Below are 9943 nucleotides of genomic sequence, written 5' to 3' on the forward strand. Positions count from 1 at the left end.
CAGGAATTTTTTATTAAATTTGTATAATTAATTAGGGCGGAATATCAAATTATATTTCTTAATTACCCACATGAATTAGGAAATGAAACATAATTTGATAGTTTTATCATAGTGTTTTACATGGATCTAATTAAATTAGAACTTTAGCCCACAGGCAAGTTTTATGTTACTAGATTCATAATTTTTGAACATGAGTTACATTGGTAAAACATGATATTTGTTTATTAGTCTCAAAATTGAATTATAAGCATGTATGTTTAATTTTTGTGCAGTCATGCAACCTACGAATTTCTCTAATATAAAATGTGACATTCCCAAATTGAAAGGTGATAACTATAAGGTTTGGAAGGAGAGAATTCTCCTTCATTTGGGGTGCATGGACATTGATTATGCTATCAGGAAAGACAAACCAATCATTATTGACACCAGCACTACAACAGAAAAGGCTCTTTATGAACAATGGGAGCGATCAAATCGCCTTAGTCTGATGTTCATAAAGACCAAAATGTCTAATGGTATTGTGGTTCTGTGGATCAGCATGAAATGTCAAGGCATTACTGAAGGCTATTGATGAACAATTTGTGACTTCAGATAAGGCACTTTCCAGCACCCTGATAATGAAGTTTTCATCTTTAAGGCTCACCAATGTGAGTGGTGTGCGAGAGCACATAATGCAAATGAGGGATATTGTGGCACAATTGAAAATACTTGAGGTTGAAATGTCGGACTCCTTCCTTGTGCACTTCATTTTAAACACTCTTCCACAACAATATGGACCCTTCAAAATCTCCTACAACACACACAAAGATAAGTGGTCAATTAATGAGCTTCTGACCATGTGTGTTCAAGAGGAGGGAAGGTTGAAAATGGAATTGGGTGAGAATGCATTAATGACAATGGAAGGAAAGGATCAGAATCAGGCCAAAAAGAAAGGGAAAGGTAAAATACCGCCCCAGGGTGGAATCAAGAAGGTCAATAAGTGCTTCTTCTGCAAAAAGAAAGGGCACATGAAAAAGGGTTGCACCAAATTCCAAAAATGGCTTGAGAAGAAAGGTAAACCAATCTCATTTGTTTGTTATGAATCTAATATGGTTGATGTTATTTATAACACATGGTGGATTGATTCTGGTTCTACAATCCATGTTTCGAATACCTTGCAGGGTATGCGAAACCTAAGGAAGCCAATGCCAAGTGAGCAATGCATTTATTCAGGAAACAAGATGCGTTCACATGTGGAGGTTATTGGAACATGCAGTTTATTTTTAAGTAGTGGTTTTATTTTAAATTTAGAAAAGACATTTTATGTTCCAAGTTTCTCCAGGAATTTGATTTCAGTTTCAAGAATTGTACCTTTAGGTTATTCCTTTAGTTTTTATGAGACATCGTTCAGTTTGTTTTATAAATCTAATCTTATTGGAAATAGTACATTGTCTAATGGTCTTTTCTCTATCAATTTGAAAAATGATACCACTAATAATACTATGCATGTTCACATTGGTACAAAATGATGTGTTATGAATGAAGATTCCTCTATATTGTGGCATCGGAGATTGGGACATATCTCCATACAGAGAATTAAGAGATTAGTAAATGATGGAGTACTTAGTACTTTAGATTTTACTGATTTTCACACTTGTGTGGACTGCGTTAAGGGAAAGCAGACCAACAAGTCTAAGAAGGGTGCCAAGAGGAGCACAAACATATTAGAGATCATACATTCAGATATTTGTTGTCCAGACATGGACGCATATGGTCCGAAATACTTCATCTCTTTCATAGACGATTACTCACGATACATGTATATCTACTTGCTCCATAACAAGAATGAAGCATTGGGTGCCTTTAAAGTTTTTAAGGCTGAAGTAGAAAAACAATGCGGAAAGCAAATAAAGATTGTGAGAATGGATAGAGGTGGAGAATATTATGGTAGATACACCGAGGATGGACAAGCACCTGGTCCCTTTGCGAAGTTTCTTCAAGAGCATGGGATAGTTGCTCAATACACCATGTCTAGTTCCCCAGACTAGAACGGTGTGGCTGAAAGAAGAAACCGAACATTAATGGACATGGTTAGGAGTATGCGTAGCAACTCCAAGCTTCCTGAATCCTTGTGGACTGAAGCTCTTAAAACAGCAGCGTATATATTGAACTGAGTTCCAACAAAGGTTGTCCCCAAGACGCCATTTGAATTATGGAAAGGTTGGAAACCGAGTTTGCGACATATACGCATTTGGGGATGCCCGTCTGAAGTAAGAGTTTAAAACCCACAAGAGAAGAAACTAGACCCAAGGACCATTAGTGCGTATTTCATTGGATATGCCGAAAGGTCTAAAGGTATAGATTTTACTGTCCATCTCACAACACTAGAATTGTGGAGTCAAGAAATGCTAAGTTTCTTGAGAATGACTTGATTAGTGGGAGCGATCGATTTCAGGACATTGTTTTTGAAAAAGATCATATAGATGCTCAACCATCCACTTCAAGTGATAGATTGATTGTCATTCAAAATGCCCCTCAAGTTCAAATGGGTGATAGACAACCAATCATTGAAGCTCCACAAATTGCTAATGACAATCCAGTAGATCAAGTTGTTCAAGATTCGCCAGAAATTATTGAACAACCCATTGAGCAATGTGATCCTCAAGAAAATGTTGATTCAATATTAAGAAGATCTACAAGAGTGAGAAAACCAGCAATACCTAGTGATTATGTTGTGTCTCTGCAAGAATTGGACTATGACATTGGAGCCGAAAATGATCCTGAAACTTTTTACAAGCCATAAGTTGCAAAGAGTCTAATTTATGGTATGATGCTATGAAAGATGAGATGAATTCTATGGCATCTAATGGAGTCTGGAATCTTGTTGAGTTGCCTAATGGTGCAAAAGCCATTGGATGTAAATGGGTCTTCAAGACAAAGAAAGATTCATTGGGCAACATTGAAAAATATAATGCGAGACTCGTTGCTAAAGGATTCACTCAAAATGAAGGAATTGACTACAAGGAGACTTTTTCTCCTGTATCTAAGAAAGATTCTTTTCATGTCATTATGACATTAGTTGCACATTTTGACTTAGAGTTACAACAAATGGATGTGAAAACGGCATTTCTGAATGGAAATCTAGAGGAAGAGGTTTACATGAAACAACCAGAAGGATTTTCCTCTAGTGGTGGTGAGCATTTGGTATGCAAGCTTAAGAAATCCATATATGGATTGAAACAAGCATCCCGTCAATGGTATTTGAAGTTTCATGATGTTATCTTTTCATTTGGTTTCGTGGAGAACATTATGGATCAATGTATATATCAGAAAGTTAGTGGGAGTAAGATATGTTTCCTTGTTCTATATGTGGATGACATTTGACTTGCAACCAATATTAAGGGTTTGCTACATGAGGTGAAACAGTTTCTATCTAAAAACTTTGATATGAAGGATATGGGTGATGCGACTTATGTCATTGGCATTAAGATACAAAGAGACAGATTTCGAGGCCTTTTAGGTTTGTCTCAAGAGACCTATATCAACAAGATTTTAGAAAGATTTCGGATGAAAGATTGTTCACCAAGTATAGCTCCCATTGTGAAGGGCGATACGTTCAATTTGGATCAGTGCCCGAAGAATGATCTTGAGCAGGATCAAATGAAGAACATTCCTTATGCTTCTACTGTTGGAAGCTTGATGTATGTTCAGGTCTACACAAGACCTGACATTGCATTTACTGTTGGGATGTTAGGGAGATATCAGAGCAATCCAGGTATAGACCACAGGAAAGCTACAAAGAAGGTGATGAGATACCTTCAAGGGACCAAAGACTACATGCTTATGTATAGACGGACTGATAATTTGGAAGTGATTGGCTACTCTGATTCGAACTACGCTGGCTGTAGTGATTCGCGAAAATCAACTTCAGGATATGTCTTTATGCTAGCCGGTGGAGCTGTTTCTTAGAGAAGTGCAAAGCAAACTTTGATTGCAACTTCCACTATGGAGGCTGAGTTCGTGTCTTGTTTTGAGGCTTCCTCGCATGGTGTATGGTTAAAGAGTTTCATTTCTGGGCTTAGAGTTGTTGATTCAATTTCTAGGCCATTGAAGATATATTGTGACAATTCAGGTGTAGTTTTTATGGCTTAGAACAATAAAAGTAGCAGTCGAAATAAGCACATCGACATCAAGTATTTAGCCCTAAGAGAACGTGTTAAAGAGAAAACAGTGGTTAATGAACACGTTAGCACTGAATTGATGATTGTTAATCCTTTGACTAAAGGCATGCCACCGTTGAAATTTAAGGATCATGTAGATAGATTGGGGCTTGGTTCCTTTGTGTGATTTTCGTTGTAAGAACGAATGTTATTTTCAATGAAACTCTATTTGTGATGTTTTCTCATATTTGATTTTCTTTGTGTACACTTTTATTCCTTTATTGAGAAATATCATTAATGTTTGGACCTAGAATAAACATAAGGTTTGTTCATTAAGCCATATGGGCTAGTGCTTAAGAAACATGATGCATTGTGATACATGGAAGATAATACTCGATATTAGAGGACCTATCGCCATGATTCATGTATTTTGTTTCTTGCTATGATGAATGATGGAATATATGGACCAAGTGGGAGAATGTTGGGATTTTATTTCTCCTACATCTTCGGTAATAAACCGAAGACGTGATTGGAATGTGGTCCACATCATTCCATCAATTTAAGAACGAGGATTCATGCTCCAAACCACGTTCGTATCACTACCCCATGTTCTGTGCACGTTCCAGGTAGACTCAGTGATGGAGAGAGTCTTTTAAAATGAGGCAGAACACTAACGGGAGGGTACCCTAAGCCTGCAATCTTTTTTCAGTTTTCAAAAAACACCATTTAAGTGGAGATTGTGAAGGTTTAGAAGCACCTGAAACCCGAAATTAGCAAAACCCATTTTAACCTGTAGAATGGCAATGACGGGAGGTATGTTTTCCAATCAGTTTATAATTCTGTTTATGATCTAATTGCTATTTAATGTTTTTTATAGCATGTTTAGATATAAAGATTACAGAGAAAATATAAGATCTTGGAAGTATACCTGATCCCATTGATGACAAGTGGGACCAAATAATTCGATCGAGGTAGTTGCTAAACCATACCACATAGTTATAGGCTTGCCTGCCATCCACACCAAAATAAATGGAGTTTTCCAAAAAAAACTTGTTAGGGAAGGAAGACCTCCTAAGGATAAGAGACATGGGGCTAAAGAGAAAGCCCAAAAATGATGGTGGGCCACATTAAAGACTTTTGTGTTAGCGAAATCTCTTTCTACGAAATGAACTAATTTCTTAGCAGGATGTTGTTCTAAAATTGTGACACATAAAAATCCTGGGAATGATTGATTGAGGATGAGGAAATAATTGAAAGAAATTTTTAAAAAAAAATTGTGATGGGATAAAGTGGCAAAACAAGATAGAAATTTGATAGTTATCACGAAATGCTATAGTTCTTACATATGATTTCTTAATTTATTTAGAAGTAATTCGCAAGAGAAAAAGAAAGTTGGAATGCCAACAGGTGTCTATCATTGAATTCACTCGACCCGATAGTACCCATTTTGGGAACGTCCGGGCGATATAAATTTAGCAACACTTTTCCCTCAGGATTTATTGGTAATTTTCTCTTCATTTTTCTCTGTTGGTTATCACTTCTCATGTAATCCAATCTTTTCACTCCAGTGAATCAATATGATATCACATATATGTCTGGTAGAATTTAAGGGTTGTCTCAAATCAATTATCAAAAGAACTTCACATAGATATTGAAAGTGGTCAATATCTTGATGTGATTAACCAAATCAATTATCAAAGCAACAAAGGGATTAACCAAATCAAACAAAAGGCCCAAACAATCTCACATGCTAACAACTATGGAGGAAAACCTTAAGGTTAACAATATCCATGATTGTAAGAATCTTTTATTTGTAGAGCATTGGTACCAAGGATAGTTGTTTGGCACCAAGGAAAGTTGTTTGTCCATTTTCTTTTGTCCGTTGTCTATTCACTTAACTTTCTCTTTTTCTTTCTCTTTTTTGTGTGGGGACGAAGTGAAGTACTTGTCCATTTAGCGTGATTTTAAAGTAATTTTAAGATCAAGTTTAAATTTAGTCCCTAAATGCTCTTCCTTTTTTCTTTTTCTTTTTTTATCAAAAAAATGGAAGTGGATATCATCCCTAGCCAATTCTTATATGTCAAATTGGTTCTTTGATTAAAATTTTCTATGAAATTGATGAAAAAACTCATGTGAAAAGTGTGCACACTTTAGCATGAAATTGTATATAATACATTAGAATATGTCCAATTTTTTTTGTATTGATCATATGTTTTCCATCCATTTCTAAGAAAAGAAAAAAAAATATTAACAAAAAAAAAAAAAAACTCACATTTAACAATAGTTTAGGGTTAATATTGTAACAAGAAAATTAAGAGCTAGATTGAGACATAAGTGTGAATTCTCATCACACAAAGATGTTTTGATTGTATTGATCAGTATGGATAATATACCCTAAGAATAGACTTTACAAGAAAGGAACTGCATAAGTCAATGAGCAAAAAAGGATAGAAAGATGTAGACCAAAACTTGTACTTAATTGTTGGAGGATGGAGTGTATAGTTGACCTAGGATTTATGTATATTGATATTCCTCTTTATTCTCTTAGGATGAAGCTTGATATGTTTCTTGACTAGAGATGTCAATGGCATGATATGCAAGATTTTTATTCTTGGCATGCCCCCTTAACCTGGCATGAGCATGGACACTTAATTTGCTTTTAAATGATTGAAAGGTGTCCTTGGCTAATGGTTTTGAAAGATGTCAATAGGTTAATTTAAGGATGCAATATATCGTGTAACAAGATTACCCAATGTAACTTTTTACCTTACGAAATGATAGTCCAGTTCAATGTGTTTTGACCACACATGAATCATCGAGTTAACTAACATATAAAGTGCATTAATATTGTCATAACACAGTTATGGCAGTTGTGCTAATGTAACTCCAATGCCATAGAGGAGCAAGGTTAACCATGTTATTTTAGCTATTTTGAAGGCAATGGACCGATATTTGGCTTCATAACTAGATTGGGATACGGTGGGTTGTTGTTGGTTTTTTTTTTTTTTTTTTTTTGTTGGACACCAAGAAATGCAATTCACACCAAAGAATGCACAAAGCTCAATGGTACTTCTATTGAAATCTTAGATCTAAATAACGGAAGTAATACCAATTTTAAAAAATTGATATTTAGGGTTAAAGTACTAACTTTTAGGTTTGGATGTTCCCCAACCTTAAATTCCAAGTGTTGAAGAATCATATTGATATCCTTGGAAGTCTCGTAGACCCACAATCTTCCACCCGATGGCTCTTTCTTGATTTTGGCACACTTCCGGTGAAGAAGAAGAGAAAGTAGAAAATATGACTCTCTTTCTCTCTGAAGGTAGAAGACAACTCTATAGAAACACCCTAATCCCTAAATGGATATTTATAGGGTTCTCCATTAGGCTTAAGTGACTGAAGTCCACTAAAGGCTTGGGTCACTTAATCTAGCCCAAAATGGGTCCTAATTAATTAATTAACCTAACATGACCTACTAATTAATCAATTAGCCCAATCAAGATGTCTTGCTCACTTACCATTATGCAACCTTAGGTACTTGCCAAAATACCCTTATGCACAAAAGTGAAATGTCAATCTAACTCTCATAAATCATGTCAACAAGGTATATAAGCTTGAGCGAGGACTACTCGGACCCATAAGACAATACCGGCTCCCTCATAATCCAATTCTAAAACTGATTCAATATCCCACTATATAAAATCAACTGCACTCTAGTACCTTTGTGGACCCGCATTTTTCACGTGCGTCCCCACTCGATCTGCGAGACTTGCTTTTTATTTGTGAAAAATTAATTTTGGAAAAAATTCGGAGTCGCCACTTATTTTATTTTTATTTTAAAGGGAAAATAAAACAAGAAATAAAACCCTAAAAAAATGACTCCATAATTTTTGGAAAAGCGTGTCTTTGAAAAACCCGAGTCTAAGTTCGGGGATCAAGTTACTTATTAGGAAGGCACCTCTAGGAGGTAGCACCCCCCTCTAAGCCCTAAAAAGGTCTCTACTGACTAAATTGGGGGTTATGTGGCAATTAATTGATTAATTGTAGATACCTAAGTAAGCTAGGTGATTTCAGAAAGTAGCATGCTAAATAAGGAAATCAATCACAATAAAGGAGAGTTAGGGTGCGTACCTGAACCACTTCTTAAGCGCTATCACAAAACATCAATGGTTAATTAAAAAATATGACACACGACATGCATTTTATCAAGGACAATCAAACAAGCATCGAGACAATCAAGTATGGCATCAAACATGGCTCATGATAACATACACATTCATAGAATTTTAGAGTTGGAGGGTGGAAAGAGCATACCTAATTAGCAAGCATCCACACGTCTATGGAAAACAAGGGTAGCTCAACAATAAATACGAAACAAATTCATGTATATCATCCAGAGGAATAAAAAATCAATCAGATATCAAACAGACTCTATTGAAGAGAATATCATAAATGTCGGGCCCCCACCAAAGCCCTGATTGATTTTGCATGAGTTGATTCTATGAATTCCATTGTTTGGAATCATGAAGTTTGTTCATGCTTGTTAAAAATCGAGAAAATCAGTTGAAAATCAAATAAAATAGTGAAAACGCATGCCAGAAGGAAAATGGCAGCCAAAGATTTGTTGAAATCTGGATTTTAAGCCTAGAAACTCCTAAAGAAGCTTAAAGAAAACTAGAGTTATTTTGACGAAAAATGGTTTTGAAATCTAAATTTAAGATGTATAAGATCACAAAAAGAAGAAAAAAGAAACATTAGAAGGAGTATGATGTGTGGCAAGGCGACCATGCTGAGTAGGGCTTTAGAGTGTGATTGGGATTGTTCTTCTGTTTTTGAAGTTAATTCCTCAATTCTTTTCTGCTGCAAACTTCTGATGCGCCTCATTAAATCAAACATGTGCATCTCCTTAACCTCTTTCTTTCTGCTTGAAACACTCTATACTTCGGAGGTGGTCACTTGTGTCTATATTTCAAGAAGTGGTTGCTACAAGCTTGTGAAGATCTAAACTCAGGCGGTCATAGAAACGAAGGTAGCATGTGACTCTTTTCATTGTGGCAGAAATTAGATAATTCAAGCCACCAAAACTTTCTCATAACTGATGCGTCACCAATTAACTGTAGAAGAGCATCCGGACTAAGATTTGAGAAAGTAGACTCATCAGATTGAGATTCGATTCTAAACCAGTTTCAAAGTCTTCTCCTGGCTATACAACCTCGCTTTTCTGTGTTACAAGTCATTGCTGATGGAGCCATTTTCTTTATCTCTGTAGAGTGAAAACAAACTGCCACTAGAAAAAAAATTTGCTAACATAGGTTGCTGGTTTATGCATCTATTCGCCATTAATTTCCTCATTCCTTTTGGAATTTCTGGATTATGGAAGAAACCTCCAGTGGCATTAGATGCTGCTGAACCCAATTCATCCAGTCTCTACATAATGACTCCCAACATAAGCGCTTAACTGTCACAGTGATGTTGGAGTTCCTTGCCTACTTCGACTCCATAAGATTTTTACGATGTAACTGAAATTTCTGAACATTCACGCTTGCTCAAATGAATTCGTCAGAAGGGAACTTTGTGTATGTCTAGATGGTTCATGAATAACCACCTCATATCCTTCGGAACCCCTCGAAAAAGCAATGCTCAAAGGATGGAATAGATTCTGAGTCAGTAGCCATAGGATCAACTGTGAACTTTCGTTTTAACCTATGCAAAATGGTTCATCATATGATCGTCAAAATCCATTCCTCCAAGATGGGTGTCTCTAGCAGTGACCTTCACTCCAAAATACATCAAGATGGGTATCT

Source organism: Vitis riparia, chromosome 5 (genome assembly GCF_004353265.1).
Source record: "Vitis riparia cultivar Riparia Gloire de Montpellier isolate 1030 chromosome 5, EGFV_Vit.rip_1.0, whole genome shotgun sequence".
NCBI lineage: Eukaryota > Viridiplantae > Streptophyta > Magnoliopsida > Vitales > Vitaceae > Vitis > Vitis riparia.